Below are 23,730 nucleotides of genomic sequence, written 5' to 3'. Positions count from 1 at the left end.
TGGACAATCTAGAGGACAGCCCCTCCATCCCAAAGCTGGTAGAACCAACACCACTCAGCATGTCTGTCCCTCTCTGTAGATGACAAGCATGGGAGTCTGCCTGGCAAACTCTGACAAAATATTTACCTGTTCAGTGGGTGAAGTTCAGCATGATAAATCCACCTGGTGATCGAGGCTGTGCCTCTGGTGACTCACACAGAGAGTGACAACAGCTGCAAAGCACCCTCAGATTAGAGGCTGCAAGGGTCAGATAGGTGCAAGAGAGGACTGCAGCTGTCTGCAGGGGGATTAAGAAGAGTTCAGAGCACGCCATTATTCAGAGACAACCGGTTTCAGCTCTTGGACCAACTAGTCAGATGATCCACAAGAAGAAAAGCCATCCTAGATTTAATCCTGAGCAGTTTAAAGGAAGTATTTCTACATGTGACTGTGGAAGAATAGCTCCGTAGTAGTATAAGCTATTCAAATACAGTATCCCTGCAAAAAATGGAAAAGGCACCAACATCCCAAGTTAAGAAGGGAGCTTCTTGCAAATGGTGAAATTAATCAAAAATAAATGACAAGATTAATAAAAAATAAAGGCGGATTTATATGGTTTTATATGTGAGGGAGTAAGCATGACTTGTAAAAGTTTAAGTCACTCTTCACCAATGAACTAAACATTGTTTATCAAAGTTCATTTAGGGCAGGTATCAAAATGAAACAGAAACCACGATTATACCACCCTTTCAGCCACTGGTGAAACTGTATCTTGAGTATTGTATGCACTTTGGCTCCACTGATGCAGTATAGCTAAAAAAAGGTACAGATAGGCAGCAATTAGGATCAGAGAATCAGAACTACATCTAGGCAAGGGGAGAAAATATTATAGACTATTTTCTCTTATATTACTCTTCAGCATAGAAAAAAAAGGCAGCTGAAATAATTTTATTGGATATCTGTAAATCATTAGTGATATAGAATGTAAACAGCTGTTATCAGAAGATGCTTTTTCATATAGCGTGTGATTCAAATTACAAACTCATTGCTAGAGGGTGTCACAGAGACCAAAAGCATGGAGAAGTTTAAAAAATTACCAGACACAGATAAGGTAGATCCATCACATCCTACTTAGCATCCAGTGTCAGAGACTGAACTGGATCAGTGCCCTGCCTATCTGCAGGTTGCTGTTCTCACATTCTAACCAAAGTAATTTAAAAATTGCAAGAAAAAACCCTAAGATATTCTTTTCCCCACTTCTACCCATCAGATAATAACCTTTGATTATTGCAAACCAGGCTGTATTCCAAGTAAAAATTTCAAGATGAACAGCTCCAGCTGAGCTATCATATCCCAGGGGTTCTCATTTGTAAATGAAAAATAAACATGAATACCAAGTCTTTCTAACTGAATGAAGCACAGCAGCTCTCTGTCAGGTTATTTTAAGGAAGATAAGTATCTTTAATTCATATGAAATATATGTCTTTCAATGCACAATTTGGTTATTTCCACTTCCACATTCTTCTTTCATAATGAGGATTTGGTAAGAAAAACTGTTAACAGAATAGGATCATTTTCAGACTGATGTTTCTACTTGTCACAGTTACTTGAAAAACAGAGAAAATGGGGTTGTCCTTATCTGCCTTTCTCTGGTGCTCAGTGTGTGAGACACCATAGGCCAAGAATGATAAATTTAATTAAGCTCCTTAAGCAACAGCATTCTGTCTCAGTAAACATTAACACTTCCCCTTATGCCTGAGCAAACATAAAGATCTGGTCTCAGCTTGGGAATAGTTTAGAGTGCTAATGCAAACAACACAGCTACAGCTATTTCTACAAATGGTCCTGAAATGTTTTCAAGCATGTGTTGATGCCGCTTCTCACTTAGGAAGTTGACTCTGTTATTCTGTATCGTATGAGAAGAATTTTTTGTGACAATAAGTGAAAATATTTCTTTGGGATCAGGAGGGGAGGATCTGTGCTTAGAAGACTCTAGGTAGTCCTCCCATAGCTTAAAAAAAAGAAAAGGAAAAAAAAGGAAAAAAAAACAAAAAAAAAAAAAAAACAACCCCAAAACAAACAAAAAACAAACAAACAAAAAAAAACCCCAAAAAACAAATACCAAACCCTCAAGTTACTAGAATTATGTCTGCAGTTATTCCCCACTGCAAGAAGGTCAGATTTTTCATAGCTCCACCACCACAGTCTGGAGGGGCTCGAGTTACTTTTGTCCAAGTGTGCATCAGCCCAGTCTACATCATAGAGAGGTAAAAGGTGCATATATGCAGATGTGCATGGTTATATGCCACTTGCTCTGACTGCTCCACCAGACCTTCCTCTCCATCTGAGGGGCTGTGTAACACTCCATTCTCCAGAATTCCCTTCATTTGTGTTGTTCTTTTATCTGCTGACTGGTGTTTGAGGTGAGGGTGCAGAGGAACTGCAGGAATTATCCATGCTCATACTGTGGAAGTGCCCCATGACCTCACATGTTTGGAGCTCCTGGGTCTCCTGGGAAAGAATGGCTCTGCTCAGGCCGAACTCAGAGAGGAAACCATCACAGCCATGAACTCATCCATGAGAAGTGTATTTGGAAGCTACAATGTGGTAAATTATTGCTTGACCAGTGGCAGCACAGCTGAGGTCCTGAGGACCTGTTGGGATGTCTGAGGTTCTTCCAGAGAGATTTTAGGTCAGACATCTTGGGAGCACTGTGGGGGTGACTGCATTGCACACTGGCCCAGTGGTGCATCAGAAATTCAGGAATTTTTACTTTTGAATTAATCCATGTTTAAACTCAGCAGTGCACATATGGTAATGTAATTTCCATTGTTGTTTCTTATGTCTTTGACTACAATGGAGACAAAGAAAGCTGAAAAGGTCTATATATTGTCAATATTTCTGTAAAAGGAACCAAAGCACCTGCATTTGTCTGCACTGGAAGACATCAGGCCTTGACCTGGTTACTTCCCTCAATACATTTTATTATTTCTATTTCATCTAAACTGGATGCCAAAAATTGCAGATACACTTGCTGAGCTTGTATGCTTGCCATTTTGTGTTCTACTGCTAAGTACCTAATTTCATTTTGCAAAATCTGAAAATAGGGAAGTGCTCATGCCAAAGGTTTTTTTTTCATTTGAAATACAAGATCGCTATATTATTTGAACAAGTCTTTGAAGTTTTAGGAACACTGAAGGTTCAATTGGCCAAATTAATGTTCCATTCAGTCAGCACATCATCCAGCCCTGACTCTTTCTGACTCCAAACTCCTTGTTTACAAACACACACATGTTTAGCAATCAGCCTTTTCGGCCTATGTGAATTTTGTGTCTTTTAGGTTCTGAGGGAAAGCGACAACTGTTTTAAAGGATCCCTATTATTTCACTATCTTTGTTTGCAACTGTGTTTTGTTTCCTTTTAGGAGCCCTACTCTCATTCATCACATTTCTTTTGTTCCCTTTTATTATCAGGCTGTGTTCTAAGAAAACATGAGCTAAACACCAAACGCCCCTTTGTCCTTACCGTTATCATCAGGATCAGTTCCCTTTACATTTTCACATCTAACCAGCCTTCCTGAAACTCAGAATTATATTACAATTAGAAATTCTCTAGACGTAATATGCACAGGAACTTCCTATTCATATTCACAGAGTCGTGTATTTTGAACTGAGTAGACAAAGAAGTCACTGCCTTTGGAGTGCTAAATTCAGGGACAAGGCAGGGTGGACTGTGATCTGCTCTGGGATATGTCCATTTTATCTGCCATAGTTATCAGTTGAAAGGGATTATTGATCTTTATAAACATGTGGGAGGTCTCAGCTGTGTTTTGCACCTGCATATATCTGTTTGACTGTTACCTCAGACTGAAAGGACTAAAGCTCAGGTTTTCAACTTCCCCAGAAATGGCCTATCAAGAAGCACCAGGTCATGCTGGTGGGGAAGGGTTATCCTGGGAGTAGGAAAGTCACACAATTCTCAAGATCCTCATTCACAGATCAGGTAGTTAAAATGTACTTTGTAACTCAAACATATAGGTGTATTTTTCCTTTGCTTTCAAAACTTCCTTGTGCAGATCTATTATCAACAATGTCTTGTTTCTTCCTGGTGTTCAATTTTAACTCCACCTGTTGGCATTTCATCAAGATGAGAATGACCTGACTTTTCTTCAGAGATCATCAGAGAAAAGAAACTGATGTGTGCTGCCTGCATCTCTTCCCTCATTAACTGTGCTGGTAGTATGAAATCTTTCATTATTTTCCTTCCTTGCTGTAAAGCTTGGGAATGTATTTTGATAACCTTGACAATCCTCTGAGCAGATCTTGCTCTGCCTTCAATCAACTCAGTGCACAAAATGAGGCAAGCAAAATATAGAGTTCGCAGCTGTGATTACTTGTAAGTATGGAGACTACTTGTCTTCCTGTTGGCCAGAACCTAAGGAGAGATTCAAAGTGAGCAGTTCTTTAGGGGATGATCTTTATGTTCTATACTAACCCATGGAGATTTTGTGTAACATTCTTCAAAATCTTCACATTTCCATAATGAAAAGTAAAAGTACATTCTAAGTACATTCCTTGTTCCAGGTGCACAAAAAAGCTGAGTGGGAAATCTGCACATCATTGTGGTACATCCAATATCCTATATGTTGTTTCTCATATAACCTTTCTTTTTTGATAAAGATCCTTGTGTCTAATAAAAAAAAATGTGTACAGTTATTGATTTTTTTCCTCTTTTCAAAATTTTAACAGATAAAGATTAGATGCGAACATTCATGAGTCAAATTTCACTTCCTGTGCTAGTATTGATTTAACAAGAGGGAAGTGGAGAAAAACAGCAGCTGGGATTGAAAGAGGTCACAACAACTTTTGTGATGAAATAACACAAAACCTGGAGTCACACCCTGGCAAGAGAACAAATGACATAAAGCTGGTCCTGAGGATTCATTCATTTTCCAGAGCACCCCCTTGCATTGCCATGAACCATGCTATGCTGAGTAGCCCTGGTGCCCTTCTGACTGGGGGATCCTGCCACTGCACATCATGTGTTTCTGCAAGAAAATTTGCACAGTTTTATGCAGAAAGCGTAGAGCCCAGGATGATTTTTTTCTTCATAATATCTGACCTTGTGTCTCAAGCCTGAGGAGACTTATGTAAGATATTTGAACACAAGGAGCCTGGTGCACAAACTAGTTTTCAGTTAGTAAGAGGTACCGACACTTTTGAAAAAATGAATTTGAGATTATTTCTCATACACCCAGAACATTCCTCTTTCCAATTCTTTTCCTTATCTCAACACTTTACTCATTACCCATTTGATACTTTAGGGCTGACTCGACTCTATGTCATATAAACTGAGGAAAGAGATCATACAATGTGGTTCCCTCTGTTTCTGAGTCGAAACATATTTTGCCAGCAGTGAGAACAGCATCATATCATATTCCCACGACAGACTGTGGTGACAACAGGATTACAATCTGTGGCTGAGGATAGGAAAGAAATAGTGGAAGGAAATAAAGTCTTAAGAAGTAAAGATCCTGTTTTCTTTGAGGTACTTTTAACAGCCGAAAAATAAAGCAAAGTCTTGAGAATTTCAATGCCTGACTGGCATTTTATCCTAAAATTTTCTTATTTTATATTTGTTACAATCACTAAAGCATCAGAGTTGTTGTTTGCAGACTGTGCAAATGCAACTATATGTGTTACATTTTTATAATTTTCTTTTGCATTTTAATATTTTTATTATATCAATAAGTAGAAATAAGAAATCTAAAAAATGGAAACTTAGTAACTGAAGATAGAAGAAAAAAAAAATACAAGTCTTAGATCTGTAATTAAATTTCCTTTCTAAATCTCCTCTAGTTAACTTCAGTGGAGACCGGTACTTACAGGGATACTGAAGCATCTAAGGCAGCAAAAACTGAGGCTGAAGCTCTGTAATGGCACAAATCACATATTTTTACATTTTCAGCCTTACAGAAAGTCTCAGAAATGCCCATTCAGCTTGTTCTACTGCAGATTTAGTTACATTGGGCACTTGATTTACAAAGCTTTTTAGTGATAATGTTTCATTTGAGCATGTCCTGTACTTTAATGTTTATTCTCTTTTCCTGCTCAACTTGCTTAGACATGTTAGAAGTGAACATCTTTTTTTAAACTTACTAAAACCAAATCATTAATTCAGATTAACTCCTCATCTGCCACTGAGGAATAATTCCCAAGTCATGGTCTCTCATGGAGGATCAGTAACTGCTCTCAACTTGTGCATGGCTGCAGTGTTTGGAAGACTTCTCAGGTCTTGCAGTTTCTTGAAGGGCTGGCTTGGTCCCTTTAGGAAAAAGAATTCACCTTTAGTTATATGTTTACACCTATATTGTTCTTCACCTGATTCACATGCTTGGCTCACACATGCCAGCATTTAATCAACATATTTTAGCATTTCTCTTTCATCTGTACTGGGGACACATTTTAATTTAGTTTTTCCACTTAGTTCCCTGAGAACTGATTGTCTCAATTAACAGCAGTAAGAGATTATACATAAAAGTTCTAACATCATAAGAGTGAGTTAACCTCACACACAAATGACTTCAAAACTCTGTTATCTTAGAAAGATGTCAAGCAATTAACGTCTAAAATAATATAAGGCAACATTCAGGCATATCTTAGCTGGAGATGAATTTTTCTACATGTTTAGCTCTTGTGGACAATTTTGTAAAGCATCAGAAGTTTTGCAAAACCAACTGACTGTAGAAAGCCTCTAGGATTTATTTTAGTACTTCAGTTGAACCAGATGGTACTTAGGTACTTAGGAACAAAACCAAAGCAATTCTGGGACTTTTATATCAACTTTTATATCATGACATGAATTTTGTTAATCAGGTTAAGTGAGGATTTCTCAAGCTTCCAGAACAGGTTACCCAGAGAGTTGTGCATACTCCATCCCTGGAAACATCCAAGGCTGAGTTGGACTGGGTTCTGAGAAACCTGATCTAGTAGAAGGTTTTCCTGCTTGAAGGGGGTTACCCTTAAAAGCCCCTTTCCAACACAAATTGTTATGTGATTCTATGAAGCAGAAAGCTTTTTGTTGTGATTTTTCATTAGTTGTGACAGCTAAGAGGAAAAAAACTGTTAATTGTCATTGTGCAATGTGACAAGAAAGAACAAAGGTGGTTGTAGCTCCTGTGGTCAATGTTGGAGTGCAGAGAGCAATCCTGAAGCTCCCCTGAACAGCTGCCTTCCCAGAGCTACTGTGGCCATTCTGTGACATCTTCTCAAACTTCCCTTGAGCGATGAGTTCAAACCAGCTGCAGGAAGCCTATTTCCACACTGAAGGAAAAGTTATTTAAATAATCCACTAACAGCTATGTGGTTTAAAATACCATAAAGTAAAAAAAGTTAACTAGTATTTGGTGCAATCTAAGAGCAAAATGCCTTTCAGCAACAGAGGCAAGAGTTCTCAAGCCACAGTCATCAATAACATCAATATCAATTAAGATATCTGGGGGAAGGCCTCATATAAGTATCATAAGTAATAACTGTGGAGGGAAAAACAGGACTGGTAATGCAATTAATGCCAAGATACACAGTAAGTGCTTTGTAATCTGCTGCGTTTTATAATGCTCAAATACACCCTGAAGATCAGAAATAAGTGTTGGGGAAGAAAAACTGTAGAGCGAGGGAGCAGTAAAAGCACAGTGCATCATTAAACAGTGATTAAAGTACTAAACACAGAAATGTTGATTTCTTTGCAGCTCTTTAAATGCTTAGAAAAATCATCTGTTGGACCACATGTGATCAGGATGCAAACACAAAACCTGCCAACCGTGTAGCTGAAATGTTTTCAGTTTGTGTTGGCTTCTCACAAGGAAGCTGAAGATGAAATGGCCAGGGGTGTGCTCTGGGCACTGGTGAGTGTGGCAGGCACTGAGGAATGGGCAGCTCCAAGCACTCACCACCACAGTAGCAGGGAGGGTCCCCAAATTTATTTCCTAAAAGCCTCTGGGTGAAACTCTCACATGAAGCTCAGATTTCCTGTGCATACTTTAGTGGTATAAAAGGACTGGTTCTCTACTCATTTCTCTTTTTGCAAAAAGAAAAATATAAACCACAGCAACAAATTTTCAGCTGGCACAGAAGTTTTCTTTTTAATTTTTATAAAATTATTAAAATGGGAAAATTCAAAGCAGTGCCTATCAAATTCACACCCTTTCAAATATGCCATCCTAGAACTGTCACACCTAGGATTTTAGAGAAAATAAACAAAGAGCTTTTTTTCATTACTAGCACTAATATTTCAATGTATTGAACTATTTTGTTATATTCATTTGCAATATTAAAAAGATGGAAAAATATATGGAACCTGATAGGCAAAACACTGGAATGGATTAATTCTATAAGGGTGTAGCAGCAAAGAGGTGAGGCTAGAAATGTGTTCAAGATGTGTCTGCATCTGCTGGGTGATGTGATTTAGTGGTTTAGGGGTTACATTGGCATTTCTGGGTGAACAGTTGGACTGGATAATCTTGAAAGTGTCTTCCAAACCCACCTCAATGATTCCATGATTCTATGAAAATTGCAGGTAATCAATGTCATGGTTTCATGGCAGATAGGTCTTCTTAAATGAAATTTCACTGTCTTTGACTTAACTACACTTTGACAATAGTGACAATATGTCAATAGCATCTGCTTGAGTTTTGGCAAAGTATTTATATATATTTAGTATATTGATATGTATCTAAACTATATTAAGATGTTTAATTTATATTATTTATTTATATGTTTAGATCTAAAAGCTTCTTTATGATGAAAGAAGGCAAGTGCTAAATCCAGAAATTTACAGACCGGTCCCAAGGTAGATGAGAATGGAAATCTCGAATGAATTGGGCAGGTTTTGATAGTCTCCCAGTACTCAGTTTCTGGTCCAAGGCTATTCAGCATTTATGTCGATGGCTCACAGGATGAGTCACAAAGTCCTTGTTGGCAAGATTTGGGATCTCAGAAGATTGCATTGGTAATGTGTACCAGGAATCAGCTACTTAGCACTCTGGATTTGCTGCATACACAGTGCCAATGCAGTAGGGTTTGCTCAAACATCTACAAAAGATCTGGTTATTGAAGGGAAAAGAATATTTCTACATTTTTCAGTGTAAGAGAATACGCTGGAAATTAGCAGCTCCTAGGAGAAGAAATGGGAAAATAAGAGAGACAAATCATGGTGCTGTAAGAAAGTAGAGGTCATGTCAGGACAAAAGTGAACTGCAAGTGAGGGGGCAAACCCATCCCCCATGCAGCCCAGCTGGGAGAGTGCCCACACTGCACCAGGCTTGGGAAGAGATCCACAAGTAATCCAGAGATTAGGAAAAACCTTTCACAAGGGAAAGGTGGGAGGTGATTGGAAAACCATGTCTCCTTTGCAGAAGCCACAGTGGTTCCACTCTTGGAAATAGAAATGAAATTTGGTTCAGGAATTTCCTTCTGAGCTTAGCTGAACAGAGAAAGGAGTGAATGCCTGAATGCTTCACCCAGGAGAGAAAGAGATGCTGCTTACATGCTTTCAGGTGAACTAGCTGTCCGCCTCCTGCCTGTGGGCATGGTAGGGAGAGCTCTGTGTGTCTGTGTATGTGCACTTGAAATCAGAGGGTCACCCTATCTACCCATTCTCTGCAGCTCTGCAATGGGACAATGATTATAATCAAATCTCATGCTTCAAGGCTTCAGGGTCAGGAAAAAATAACACCCTCCATGCCACCATCAGTACATGCTCCAAATACCTCTAGGGCCTCACAGGGGAGTCTTTTCATCTTCTATGAGCTCAGGCATGTTGAGGACATTGGGAACACTCTACCTGCCTGTGCATGTGGAGATGGTTTTGCTGCCTGAGGTCATACAAAACCTGCTCCTAGATTTTGAAAAGCAGGTAATATTCAGCCTATCTAAAAGACAGCAGTTTGATGCTAGGTGTCCTGGGATATGCAGGGGAATTTATCTGGTACTCTGATTTGAACTTAATTTCTACAAAGGAATTTATAGAAAATAAATTCCAAACCGAAGCTGAAAATATTGTCTTCTTAATTCAGAGGGAGTCATTGTTAATACAAAATTGTTGGGCTAAGCCAATTGAACCTTTTTAATATTCTACTTCTGCACTTTGTGTTGCACCTTTACCGAGGCAAAACTCACAGTGCAACTATAATTGATTTCATAGCTAAAGTGTTCTACAGAATACACACAAAACCCTTATCTCTGGATCTTATTATCTATTGTTTAATAACATACCCGAACAAAGTCTTAAAAATCCAAATCTGTGTTTGCAAAATAAATTTGCTTATCCTGTTTCCACATTCATGTAGTACTTCCCCCTTTTTAGTCCCAGTAGGAATCATTCAGTATCAGTCAATATTGATTGACTAAAATGAAATGGATGTGTAATGAAAGGAAAGGAGTCTTCCCAAATGTAATATTGTGTATCTGAGTTGAGGATCATGAAAGCAGACATTCAGACCTAGCAACATGCAGTCTTTCTAGCCTCCATTCTTAGCTAAGGATACATAAAACTTCACTCAATATATGCAATTAAGTTTGTAAAGAGAGTATTAAAGCTGGACAAAAATATAGAAGCTCTGCACAAGTTGCCCACCTCTGGGTAAGTATTGCAAATGAATCTCCAGTTTTGCCTGTTCATCAGATTGTTGTTTAATTTTCATCTAACTTTTCTAATTTCAAAATAAATTACCTATTTCAGAGAGGAGAGAAGCCTGACTCTACCCCTGCAATGTTTGTAATAGGCCTCACAAATGGAAAATGCTGTTAGCACAGCTGTGCAAGGAAGGCACTGTGAGGGGAGTGGCCATAACTGAGGGAAGGAGAAGGGATGGAGAATAATGGCACACTGTGCTTGAAGGTAAGCAAACGATTAGGGAGTGTATTCTGAGAAGTAGTGGAGGATGAGACTGGAATCCATTCAGTGGCCAGGTTTGGGGAATGGGTGGGCTCTAAGGTGCACAGAGCTGTGAGACACCAGCAGGTCAGGGGACCATCAAGCTAGTGAGCTGCAGGAGTCTGATGACCCTAATGCAAGACTCCAGACAACAGATAATAGCACAAAGTGAGTTGAGAAAAGCTTTGACCTCACACGTGACCCAAAATATTTGTTTTCTAGTCTCCCTGGTATGCCTGCAGCTGGCAATGACAAAAGCCTCCAAAGCTAGTCAAGAGATTCTGCCCCAAGCTATCTGCAGCACTGTTCCACCCCATCACCTCTTTAGAGATCCCCTACCCTCACTTCTTCCCTTTCCTGATTATTCCTTACTTGTCCCTGCCCTGACCTTACCTGACTCCTGCCCTCCAGATGGCCTCCTCAAGCTGATGTCTTTATATGCCCTTTGCCCAGTCATGATGCTCTAGCCCCAATGGCAGATGGATATTTTGTTGGGAGACAAGGAGGGAAAACCTCTGGGCATATCTTCAGGGTACAGAAGTGAAGGCTAGAAAAGGAAATGTCCTCCTCGTAAGCCTGTGGCTACATGGCTGCAAGTTACACTGTGTAATGGTGGGGAGCTCTGTTGAGGAGGAAATACTGTATAGGGAGAAGAGCTATTTGAACTAAGAGACAAAATTGGTACAAAAATGAAAAATAATAGCATGACTACAAATTAATTTGGGCTGGAATTTATAAACTCTGTGTTTCAGAGAGGCACAGGAGAAACACAGGTAACACATCCAAGTAACTATTGTTGGAATAAAAAACCAGTAATTAGGTTTTAAAATACGGCTTCATAATTTTATTAATAGGATTACTTAATTGCATGAAAATATAAAAATTAAGCTTAATGGCATACAATCCTTTGCAAAAAGCTATTCAGACTGCTAGATCTTCAAGGTAGCACTGGTCCTGTTCCACACTTTTTCAACGTGTCAATATTCTCTATCCACTACTGTAGTAGGACTTTCTATATGCTCCTGTATTTAAAAAGGAATAACCCAAGTGTAGGGAGAAGAATTAAAAAAGAAAAAATAATTGCGACACTCAGAAAGGTTATTTGATTTGGGGTGATATAGAGAATCGTGTCTTGGAAGAAGAAGTGGTGACATTCCTGGCACTTCATGGCAGGCAGTGTTTGCTGGGGCTGTCCCGGCTGCAGCCTCAGCCGGCTGTAAGAAGGGATTGCTTCGCTCGTGGTTGTTTGGTGCCATCTATGGCCGGAGACTGGCTCCCACACCCCAGGATCATTTTAGGAAGAGAATGCATATGGATGACTTTAATAAGATCAGCAATGACACTGACACACAATGCACCTTTATATCTGTCCATATTAATGTGTCCCTTTTCTGCCAGCTGTTTGATGCTACATGTGAGCTCCTAAAGGCTGTTAGTACCTTTTGGAGTGGCTAAATAATTTCAGATTGGCCTTTGTATACAAAGCACAGAATTTGGGGTTATGGAGTTAGGAAACTTCATAGGAAATTAGCAAGTTTGTTTCTTCTTTACTGAAAAAAGGAAGCAGAGTGCAAGAGAAGATACAGCATTTGTTTTTCGACACAAATGATATGTTCATTATAGATGTCAGTTGCTGGGTCATCCCCTTTTTCCTCCCATGCATCCTCAAGGACAGCCAGCCTTCAGTGCCACAGCCAGAGATCACGGTGTTGTTTTAGGAATGCTGTCTGGCCATGGCCATGGCTTTGCAAAGACAGCTCTCAGATGTAGAAATCATGGAGTGGACAAGCCCATCCCCAGCTGTGCTGCGGTGTGTCTGTGGTTTGCATATTCATCTCTTGGCAAGCACTGCTCCCCACGGACTCCTGCCCCAGCAGCAGCTCCACTGAGGGGAGCAGTCAGTGGTGCTTCAAGGGCTGTGCACAAACCCAGCCCTGCCTGGAGAGCTTGCCAAGGCAGAGGTCTGTGTCTTCTCTCTTCTCCCTCTTGGTTCAGTCCCAGAGTGTGACTCTGAATTTGTGGAGAGCTGTGAGACCTCCTAAAGTATCTGTGGAGAAATGTGCTGTGTAGAGCACAGCAGAGCTAGGACCAGCCCTAGGTATGTCTAAACAACCTCTTGAAATTAATCTCTCTCCCTCAATGGCATACAGGGAAGGAAGCAAAAACCTGCAGATAGATGTCTGCATATCAAAGCCTACATGTGAGACAATTGTCCAAAGTCCCCAGCCACTGAGAGAGGGCAGGAATGGGATGCAGCACCCACAAGCCAGCAGCTTGTGCTATTCAAGATGTCCCTGTGCACCTCACCCATCCACCCAAAGCTGCCACATGTGACAGTGAGACCTGCAGGAGACCCAAACCCTTCTGCAGCTGGAGCTGAGGGCCCAGCAGGATGCCCAAGAGATGTTCAAAAGGCTCTATCTAGATGCTTGTGTGTGGGCAACAATAAGTGCTTGAATTCAGATGTATTGTCCTGAGCTGGACCCCACTGGCTGCATTGCCATCTTCTCTGAGCAACTACAAACAGCTGGTGCAGTCTACACTAAACAGATTTCAGAATTTCCTCCAGTTACTCATAATATTGCACCAATAATTTCTACTGATATGACTAATGGCTGCAATGATGGTTAGTCAGTTTAGGTTGTGGGAACTGCTACTGAATTTAAAAGAAGGATATTTTAACTGGTTGTTTAAATGGCCTAATTATTCAAAAATTGTCTACAGCTCTGTATCTATAGTTTCAGTTGTCTGATGTTTACCCATGCAGCACATCTCCTGACAACATCAGTGAGGTTTCTGATGTGATGCTCAAGTGAAGGTGTTGCACATCTGCATATATTTTGCGTGAACCAGAGAAGGGGCATGGAAGATGCATTCCTGTGTTTTGAGTAGGATCAGCTCTGTCACATTGATAGTTACATCACTTGAGACTGCACATGAGCTAGAATATTCCTAGCCAGGGGCTTCAAGGTTCAGAATTTGAAAGCCCCTCACTATTCATGACATTTGCTTTGCAAATAAGCCCTAAATTACTTTTCTGGATTTTAGAAAATGATGACATTTAGCAAAAAGTATGGCTTCCAAGATTTCCAGGATCAGAAGGAACCAAATGCAATGAAACAATGCTAGCTGCCTAAACTGTGTAAGAGATATATGTGTAACAGAAAGCAATAAATGTAGCTGGGGAATAAGAATTAAAAAAAAAAAAAGAAAAAAAAAAGAAAGGGGACATGTATCCACAACACACCATATAAGAAAAATATATAGAATATTAAAGAGAAATAAAAGCCAACTGTGAATATAGCAAAAGTGGGTGCAGAGAAATAAAAGCCAACTGTGAATATAGCAAAAGTGGGTGCAGGGACACTGAAAGAAAAATTTAATGTGATGAAGCTGCCAAATGACAAAAGACATTGTAGCACTGGGACCTTTTCTTCTCAGGGTGAGTAGATGTAACATTTCAGCAGTACCTATAAAAACTTTGATGGTTTTGTAATATCAAAATTACAGAAAACAGGATTGGATATGGTGCTGTCATGTCTGAATTTGATCAGTAATGGTAAAATTATTCCCTAATAATCTAGTAATCATAGACATTTCTTAAGAAGACTTTTACTCAATTATCTTCTTATTTTCCAATTTAGCCCAGAGGCAGAAGTACAGCGGGACCAGCCAGACCTCTCTGACATGCTGTCATTCTCCTACCACTTGACAGAAAGAAAAAAAGCAGAAGAGGGAACAGCAAGGTGCAAGGATCTTTAAAAATACAAATATTTCCACTGAAGTCATTCTTGGTATGGCTTAACTGGCATTGTATTTTTGGATAAGGAGATCAAGAAGCACTGAGACTATGTGAATTATTCAGATCATAGGTCATGCCAGAAAAGAGCAAGGCAAAATTCATATGTCCTTGTTCTAACTATCATGAAAAAGCAGGGCAACTTCATGCAAATAAAATGTGATAGTGAATCACTGACTCAGTGAAGCACTGATTCAGTGGAGCAGTCACATAATCTTTGTTCCAGAACGAGGTTGTCACAAACTCAGTTTGGAATTGCAGGGTTTTCTGAGAAAGGCATACACCAGTCAGAGTTGTTAAACTGGAACCCATTTATTTATGCTTTTCTTTTCTCTCCATTTTCAAAGATCTAAAGCATAGCATTAACCATTATTCTTTGACTGTGCTGATGGCTTCTCTATATTAACTCACTATCAAAAACAGTTCATGTTGAAATCCTTTTACAGGATACTTCACAGACATTTTGATCAATTACATGTTTGTGGTTTTTTCTGTAGCTGTGCACTCACTCGGGATATACATCCATGCTTCACTGGATTCTGTTCAAACCTTAGAGGGACTTCTTGCATTTCATTAACCAGTGCCTCAAAATGCAAATCTAATTGACAACAGGAAAATGAAAAGTATTCCTTCAGTATCTTCAGTATTATCATAGTATTCCTGTATTTCACCTTTAATGTATATATTTTTAGACCAGACATACTTTTTTAATTATAGAAAGTTTTCTAGCTCTTCTTTCCATGGAAAAAGGTAAATAACTCATCAGCCATTAATGAGCAAAGTATGCTGCTGCCATGGTGCATCATCCCCACCCCCTCAACAGAGACAGAAAGAAATAGAAAATGTGAAGATTTGTAACATTCAAATGTGTCTTATTAACAGAAACTAGTACATAGACAGAAGCCTCACTTCTGGCACCTAAATGCAGCTATACAAATAAGCCAGTTTCTGAAGTTGAAGCAATAGTCCACCCCACTGAAGCAGAAGAATCTATCTTTTCTCTTGGCTCTTTGACAGAGATGCAGTCATCTCCAGAGCCCAGAATTATCCATTGCTGTTAATCCTGCTTCTCTTCGCTGAGAACGTAGTTGACCTTCAATTTGACCCACCTTTGACAACCTCCCTCGCCTTCAATTACCAAAATTGCATCCATTCTTTTTGCAAAATCTGGATCACTGGGATCTCCCCTTCTCATCTGCTGCTTTTCAAATCACTGATGCAGCTCTGGCTCCCACTGTACACAGGGTTATGTCCCAGAAGAGCTCTATAATTAGAACTGACCACACAGATGTGCTTCAAGAGAAGCAGCTGAAATGCATAAAATACCCACTTAAAAAAAAACCAAAAAAGTTGGTTTCAATTTGCATCATTGCTGCTTCTGTTGGCAGCTTTTCTTCATGGTACTGCACATCACTGTGACTCCTTTCATTTGAGCAGAGGTAATTAATACCTTTTCTATTATTAAAGCCTTGGGAACAGAAGATGAAATCCTGCCTTCGTTCAAGTCAGTGGCAGAACTCTTGTGAACTTCAGTTCCTGGAGTGTCAGGCCAAAAGGGATCATTTGATTGTCCTGTATATCATTGATATTGATGTCTTTGTCTTGGACTACTGCCTATCCTCCGGATGGCATCCAAACTGTGACTCCTAAAGGACATAAAATCCACCAGTATCCTTGGTGGGGACGTATGATTAGTAGCCAGCCCACTAAAAACCCCCTGAATTTTATCCTATTAAGCTTATCCATTTTAAAATTCCAGACACTGACTTTTTTATAGCTTTCCTTCTCAAATTGAAGAGATTTATCCCACCTATCATATTTTCTCTAGAAAGATACCAATTTAGAGGAATTTAATCTCTTTGTAAAATTCTAACATTTCCCAAATTAACAATTGTGGTTTCTGACCCTTTGCCAGAAATTGTGTTTCTGTGCTTTTTGCCTACATTCTCCCCTATGTTCTCAAATGGTCAAAGAACTCTGTGGTATTTCAATATCCATCTCACCAGCTCCACCTACAGCATTATCTTCCCACACTTCTGCTGCTTGCAGCCCCATTCAAGCACATCCTGTGTGGTGCTGGGTTCTTCTGGAGGGCTGCTTGTCCCAAACACATGGCCCTCATAAAGACACAGCTTGAGTACTCTGTTCTCAAGCGTGAGTACGTTTCTTCCTTGTATAAGATTGTTTCAGACTATATCAAAATATATTTGGGTGTAGGTAACCAGGTAGTTTAGATCAATGAGTAGAACAGCCCAATATGTCCTACAGTGTATGTTTACTTGTTTTTCTGTGTAGTACAGCTCTGAAGCCAGGCAGTGATGCTGCACATTTTATATTTGTCATCAGGGCCTTGGTACCTAATCATCATGCTCAAGCCAAGACAAAATAGTGATATTAATAAAGATATCTTGTACAAACATTTTTAAGGGCTTATTTCCTGATACAATTATGCCATTATTAGTATTTCATAGCAACGGTTTGTGTTTGACACTTCTGTTGCAGTATGTTGTTACATAATAATTCACACTTTCATAGCACCTAAGAATCTGACCCTCTACCAAGAATAATGAGTCAAGCACCACAAAAGTACCCTGAAGCAGCCCTCGTGCTAGTCCAAGCCTCAAGATGATGAAAGGGAATGACAGCAAGGATAAGGAGTGTCCAAGGTCACTAAGAAAGTCTATGGCAGAATTTATTCTGGAAATAAATTTCCTGATTTCTTGCCTTAGTCTTTCACCACACAGCCATTTCTCTCCAAAACAGAGCAATGATAAAAAAAAAAAAAGGGTCCTTTTATTAAGAAATTATTTCAATATTTTGCACTAACATATTCCCCCCATTGATGTATTAGAGAAGGCAGAGTTTGAAAAGTGAGGCTCTTAATAGTCGGGAAATGCATGCGCAACCTGCTCTGTTTTCATTACAGTTTTTTTCTGGAGATCATTCTTTCTCTGCACTGAATAAGCTGGGAAAAAATATCTGCAATCAAATAATTAAAGAGGGTTTCAGGGTCATGTATCTGTTCTCATTGTTGTCAGCATGACTCCCGCTTCACGAGCTCCAGAAGTTATAAAATGTGCAGAAAATGAGGCAGGGGACTGCAGGCAATTGACTGCTGCCCTGGAGAGATTGATGCTATCCCTGCCTCTGTCATTTTTCATTTTCTTGTGGCCCAATTGGAGACATCTGGGTCTAAATTAGAAAAAGGCTCAACATTCACAGCTGCACTTAAAATTGCTAGCTTCAACTTGAACAGATAAAAAAAAATCAGGCTCTGAGTTTCTAAAATTGGGCATTCTCAAATTTAGATAATACTTGATAATTCTGGGTTTCACATCTGTTCTTCAGGTCTCTCTGTCTCAGGTCCCTGGACATAAAATTATGGGAAGAGTAACCTCAAAGCAGAGCAGTAAGAATACATTAAATAATGTTCGTAAACAATTATAATATTGCAAAGAGATCATCACAGTAAATCTCATGAGGAGATTAATAATTCAATAGAGGATTTGAATAGTTGTGTTAAAAAATGTGTAAGTAATGCTTGAGCTTACTGAAAGTGGAATATTTGATTGCTTGTCCCTCAGTGAGGTCTGTCCATCCTTCAGACAAACAAGCCAGGAACACGGAGGGAAATGGATGTGACTGTGCCATTCAGTATGATATTACCAAAAATTGAGCTGAATTCCAGTTGCTCTTTGAAATTTGGCACTCCCTAGCTTTTAAGAGCCTGAATAGCTCTTTAAAAACATTCTTTTATTACATGCCTCTGCAAGTTAAATTCTATGTATACTAATTTTTCAGTATAATTTGGCTGTGATTGCCATACACCCAATGGTAAATTGCAGCTTCCATGAACTTGCAATTTATGTGACAAGTACAGGGAATTATGTCTAGAGAAGACAAGGCAGATTTCTGTTGTGAGCAGACAGAATTACCACGCACAGCTAATAATCAATAACTCCCCTACATTTTAAATATATATATTTTTGCTGCCTTTCTCTCCTCAAGCTTATCTACTATGAAAATCACATGTTCCTGTTGCTCCTGAGAAGCAGGTAGACTTTCATATGGAAAAAGCCTTTGGTCTCATGGTGGGAGCACAGGCTGTTGTTGGACACAACATACAAACCACTGCCTTCAATTCCACATGTACTGCCCTGTAACACTGCATTACAGAGCAGGGTGTAAGGTCCTGGACATCCCATCAACAAGGAGTTTGGTAGACCACATCCTGGGAGTGCTATAACAGGCAAAAACCAGAACCTGCTCATTTAAAAAGGATTTTTGCAAAATGATGCATGGATGTTGTGTTTCAAAGTGCTCATGGCAGAGGGATGCTGCCAACTGCTCACAACCCCTGTGCTGCTGTTCCTCCACCCCCAAAAAGTCTTTGTGAGGCTTTGCCACCACCAGCCTGACTTTGCCTCTTCTAGAGTCCCTTCCCACCACCAGAAGGAATTCCTTGGCAGCTTAATGTTGAAGAAACCCCATCCCACCATCAGAAAGCACCAGTATAACAAGGTTGGAACTTTTTCCCTGGCAGTCATCAGCACTGCCCTCCGACTGCTGCTGGCAAATCAGGCGGTGCAGACCTCTGGCCACAACAGACCATGGGGTAATATATCAAGGGGGTGATGTGCCTTGAGAAAACACTGCATTTTGGGTTATCTTCAAATAACCCGTGCTCCAATTGATTCTTCTGATGCCACCAGCTGTCTCTCTTAAACTGCTTTCAGGTATTGGCAGCCCCAGCTTCACTTTGAGGTCAGACCGTGCAGACCAACTTCCACATTGCTAGGGAATACTTTTAAGAGTTTACACCTATCCAAATATAATGAGAACTTTTTCTTTCAAAAACCAGGGTTTTTGTTAATATACAAAATTACACAATCTTAAAAACTAAAAATCTATTATCTGTTCCAGCACCAAACCAGACAGCTTAATTCTAGTGCCAGCTTGTAAAGAAAGAATCTGGTTTATATTTCTTCTGGTGTAACTTCATAGCACAGATTTTAATAGTTTGGGATTTTTTTTTACAATATTTGTTTTAATTTGGAGAGGAAGGACTTTTTCTTCTAGCTTCAGAGAACTTCTAAGGCAGTCAGCCAATATAGAAGGTGTATTTGGAAAATTTCCCTTTGTTCAATTAAGATGGCTGGGAGCAATCCAGATTCAATGCAATGTTTTCTTTAACCAGCTCTCATCAAATTTATTATTCATTTTTTAGCCTATCTTTCAAGTTAAACAGATGAGGATATTAAACTATGAAAAAACCATTCAGAGAAAGAGCTGGCTTCATCTCTCAAAAAGCAGGAGAGCCAAGGTTAAAACTGTCACTACTAGGAGACCTCTAAAATATTAAAGAGACACAATGAGAGCAAGCTAAAAATGGTATTTCAGGATTAACTCATTTTTTTGTGTGTTTGCAGATTTATTACAGAACCAACTCCTACTTATGTTAGGTGACTAATCTCATTGCAATGTAGTAGCTCACATAAGTAGGAAAATAAGACTTAGCCTTTACTGATTGTTAGATTGCTGAATTAAATTATAGCTTATTTTAAAACTCTTTGAATATATTATACCCTTAACTACTGCACTGATTTATATTTTTGATTTTTAGTCCTGCCAATGACAGAATGAGTTGGATTTTACAGAAAAAAATAGCAACATGTGAATCATGTTAAACAAGCACTGCCTGGCATGATCTGAGCACTGCCATCCCAAGTGAGCAAGAGAACAAGCACATAAAATCAATGTCATATTTAACTGTGCTCCTTGACCTTACAGATTTTTAATTAAAAAAACAAAAAAAAAAAAAGAAAAAAGATTAGCCTCTCCCTCTTGTGCACAGATGGGACTGAGTTAAAGGTTTAGAGTGGTGAATTGTTCCATAATTGGTTTTGATAGCAGAATTAGTATTATGTCTAGATGTGGCTTCAAAATCTGTGGTAAGAATGTTGGCTAGTCTGTGATCAAATACCAGTCAGTTTTATTATAGAAACATGGACTGAAATATGTACCTTATTGGTTCAAACTAAAAGAAAAAAAATAATTCAGAGGATAGAATATGTATTAAAATTTATGCCCTGACAGTGAAAACATTGTGTTTTCTTATATTAAAGAACTAAATGCAAGAAATATAAGTCTATTTTCCACCAATCAAATGCATCTTTAAGCCACAGAAGGTACTGAACCATAGAGAGAAACATTAAATGAAATGACAATTGTTTTCAGTTCGGAGGATTTGTCGTGGCTCTTGACTGCGAGAGGGCTGGAACAATCTATGCGGTGATGATCTATGTCTGGCACTTCTAGACAAGTTCAAAAACTGGGGATGGGAAATCTAAACATATTGAGGATGCTCTCTTAGATTCAAATTCAAAAACTTTTTTTCACATCAAAGAATAGGTTATTACCTTCTTAGCCCTATAGTCAGTGCTCACGTTCCACAAGGAGGGACTTGTCAGTCGATACAAACAATGACCTGCATCTTTCCTACCAGTTGCTTCCCTGGTGCCTACATATGAGAAAATCAATTCTATTTTACATCAAGGGAAGATTTCCCCCCTCCCTCCCCCCTTTTATCTAAGCTAACAAAAAGCACTGAGGGCTACTGTGGGAGCACATCTTCATATACTTGCCAGGTTCTGTGGCGCCTGCAGAGTTTGTGCAATTGTGACCTCTCAAATTTCCACCACGTTACATGTGCTTGTCTGTATTGATGCACATGCACACACACAGTCACCCCCTGTGTCTCTTCTGCCAGCCTTGCCAGCTGACAGGGACAGAGCTGCCACTGGGTCTGTGTCAACAAACTGGGTACAACAGTACAGAGTGTCTTCCCTAAATTTTGCAGACAGTTTCATCTCCTGAAGTAAAGCAACCCTGATTTATGTCAGATGAAGATTTAGTGTTGCATTTCTAGCAAAATCTGTCACGTTAAAGTCTACTTGCTGAGGGAATGGGATGGTGATATTAAGGTAAATCTTTCACCAATCCTAAAGAGTTGTACTTACAGGGGAGGCATTACCTGTGTGACACAGAGCTGTGTGAGTGGGAAGTCCCTGAAGCAGAAATGCAGACAATACATCAGAACTTTCTCTGCTCTAGTATTACTGGGTCATGTAAGTAATGAGATAAAAGCACATGGCACAAATAGGTCAGAAACCCTCCTGGTGGTCTCTTCCATGGAAGCAGCTACTACTGCAGCCCGCTGGAGGTGCAGATGTCCTGTTCCTTCTCCATCTGTGCCTGCAAAACAGAAGGAATTTCCTTTCCCTTGTCTTTCCCCACCTCTCCCACTCAGTTTCAAGGAAGAATATTAAAGCTTATTTACTCAGGATTTGTGGGGAGCTCTAAATTCACCCTTCTAAAATCTTTATTTTCCCATAAAAAGGAGGATGTTCTGAAGTATTTTCAGCAGCTCAGCAGGTCTCAGATATTTTGACCTTTGATACAGTCCAGAGCCTCAATTATTGCTGAAGACCAGGTGCTTACCCTGCACTTGAGAAGCCTTTGAAACTTTCAGCTATAAGGAATTACTGACACTCTTGAAATCCCTGGTAGGATACAAAAACACTGTACAAAGACACCGGGCAGATTCCTATATGTTATGTGTTTTGCAGAGCTTATACTTTTCAAGGGTCCTATCCCATTGTCTCTGCTTTACAGGATTCATTCAGGGAAAACAACAGCATTAATGGGGAAGTGAAGGCCACAGAATTTAAATTAAATTAAATTGATTAGGCTTATCTTAGGTCATTTTAGGTGCCAGCACCGTGGATATTTGTTTGTGAACCCATTACCTCTATTTCCTTCATTGTCAAGGGAGAAATACCTGCAGGATTCATCTGATCTTTATGAAGACATCTATTTTATGGTAAGATGGAGTGTAGCTCAGAATTGCCACTTCTTGGCTGGAAAGCAGATAAATAGCTTAGCTCAGTGTCCAATTTTCAACAAATAAATAGCATTCCTAGAGGTAAATCTCCATCTCTTCCCACTTTTGGCATTGCTAGCACAAGGTACTCTGTTGTAACAGTAACCAGTGTGTAAATGAGAGCTAAAACCACAAGTAGCTTTGTAGAACATTATAGAATACAGGAAATACAGCCAAAGACAAGGACTTCACCCTTCAGAGTAGGAATTGGAGAGTAATGCTTCTGCAATGATCTCGTGTTTCACCACTTGCAGAGGAACATATTTTTACCCCTTTTTTTTTCCCAGTGATTATTTTTCCTAGGAAAATGTCACATTTTTTTACTATTTTAAGACAATACTTACATATTAGGTACTGTAAAAAGCATCACAGTATTATCTATTTAGGAAACCTCTTCTTAAAATACTATCCCCAAAGCATCTTCAACTGATTTCAAGCTGAGTATATGTCAACACATCATTTTTAGACCATCAAATGTTAAGTGACTGGTTTTTCACTCATTCCTTGAGTGGGTGCTTAAAGCAGGTTCACTGCAGTTTTCATTATTGTTTTAAGTGGGTGCTTGAAGCAGGCTGACTGCAGTTTTTATTATTGTTTGAAGAAAATCCTATTTTATCTTCTTTGCTATGAACCTTATGTTATTCAGTCTTGTCCTTTTGGGAAAACAGAAATATAATGACCCAAGCTAAAACATATCTAAATCCACTCAGAAATATTGTCTGATTTTTTGTTTACTATGTATGTTACGTGGAGAAAAAAAGTTTATTTATACTTGGTTAAAAATCCAAACAAACCACAATCTGAAGATGCCTATGCACTTGAACAGACACGTTGGCTGTACAATTTTCCTGTAAAAGACTAAAATAATTTATTGTTGCCTTGAATTGGACGTGAGACAGAAGCAACTTTACAGACTCACAGTGCTGAGAGATCATGAAGAATCCACTCATCCAACTGTTTAGAATCAGCACATCCAGTGCAAACTTCAAGATGGCTTGGTGATTTTTAGAGGGAATTCTTATTTATTTACAGCTTTGTGTGTTGGGATTGACAGCCAAGGTTATATTAAACCTGACTT

The 23,730-nt window shown here is 39.3% G+C and overlaps 1 long non-coding RNA gene across 2 annotated transcripts; it reads right to left on the bottom strand.

Moving 5' to 3' along the window:
• Positions 1-20,680: 20,680 nt before the first annotated feature.
• Positions 20,681-23,730, bottom strand: LOC135298010 (uncharacterized). Of its 2 annotated transcripts, none has more exons than XR_010359969.1 (3): positions 23,572-23,730; positions 22,519-22,629; positions 20,681-21,964 (listed from the first exon to the last, which is right to left on the bottom strand). It is a non-coding gene; the product is annotated as an uncharacterized LOC135298010 (long non-coding RNA). The 2 variants fall into 2 exon arrangements; XR_010359970.1 differs by having other exon boundaries at positions 22,551-22,629.

The sequence above is a fragment of the Passer domesticus genome, chromosome 3 (assembly GCF_036417665.1).
Source record: "Passer domesticus isolate bPasDom1 chromosome 3, bPasDom1.hap1, whole genome shotgun sequence".
Classification (NCBI taxonomy): domain Eukaryota; kingdom Metazoa; phylum Chordata; class Aves; order Passeriformes; family Passeridae; genus Passer; species Passer domesticus.
Note: the sequence above shows the minus strand (reverse complement) of the source record. Positions and strands in the feature narration are given on the sequence as shown.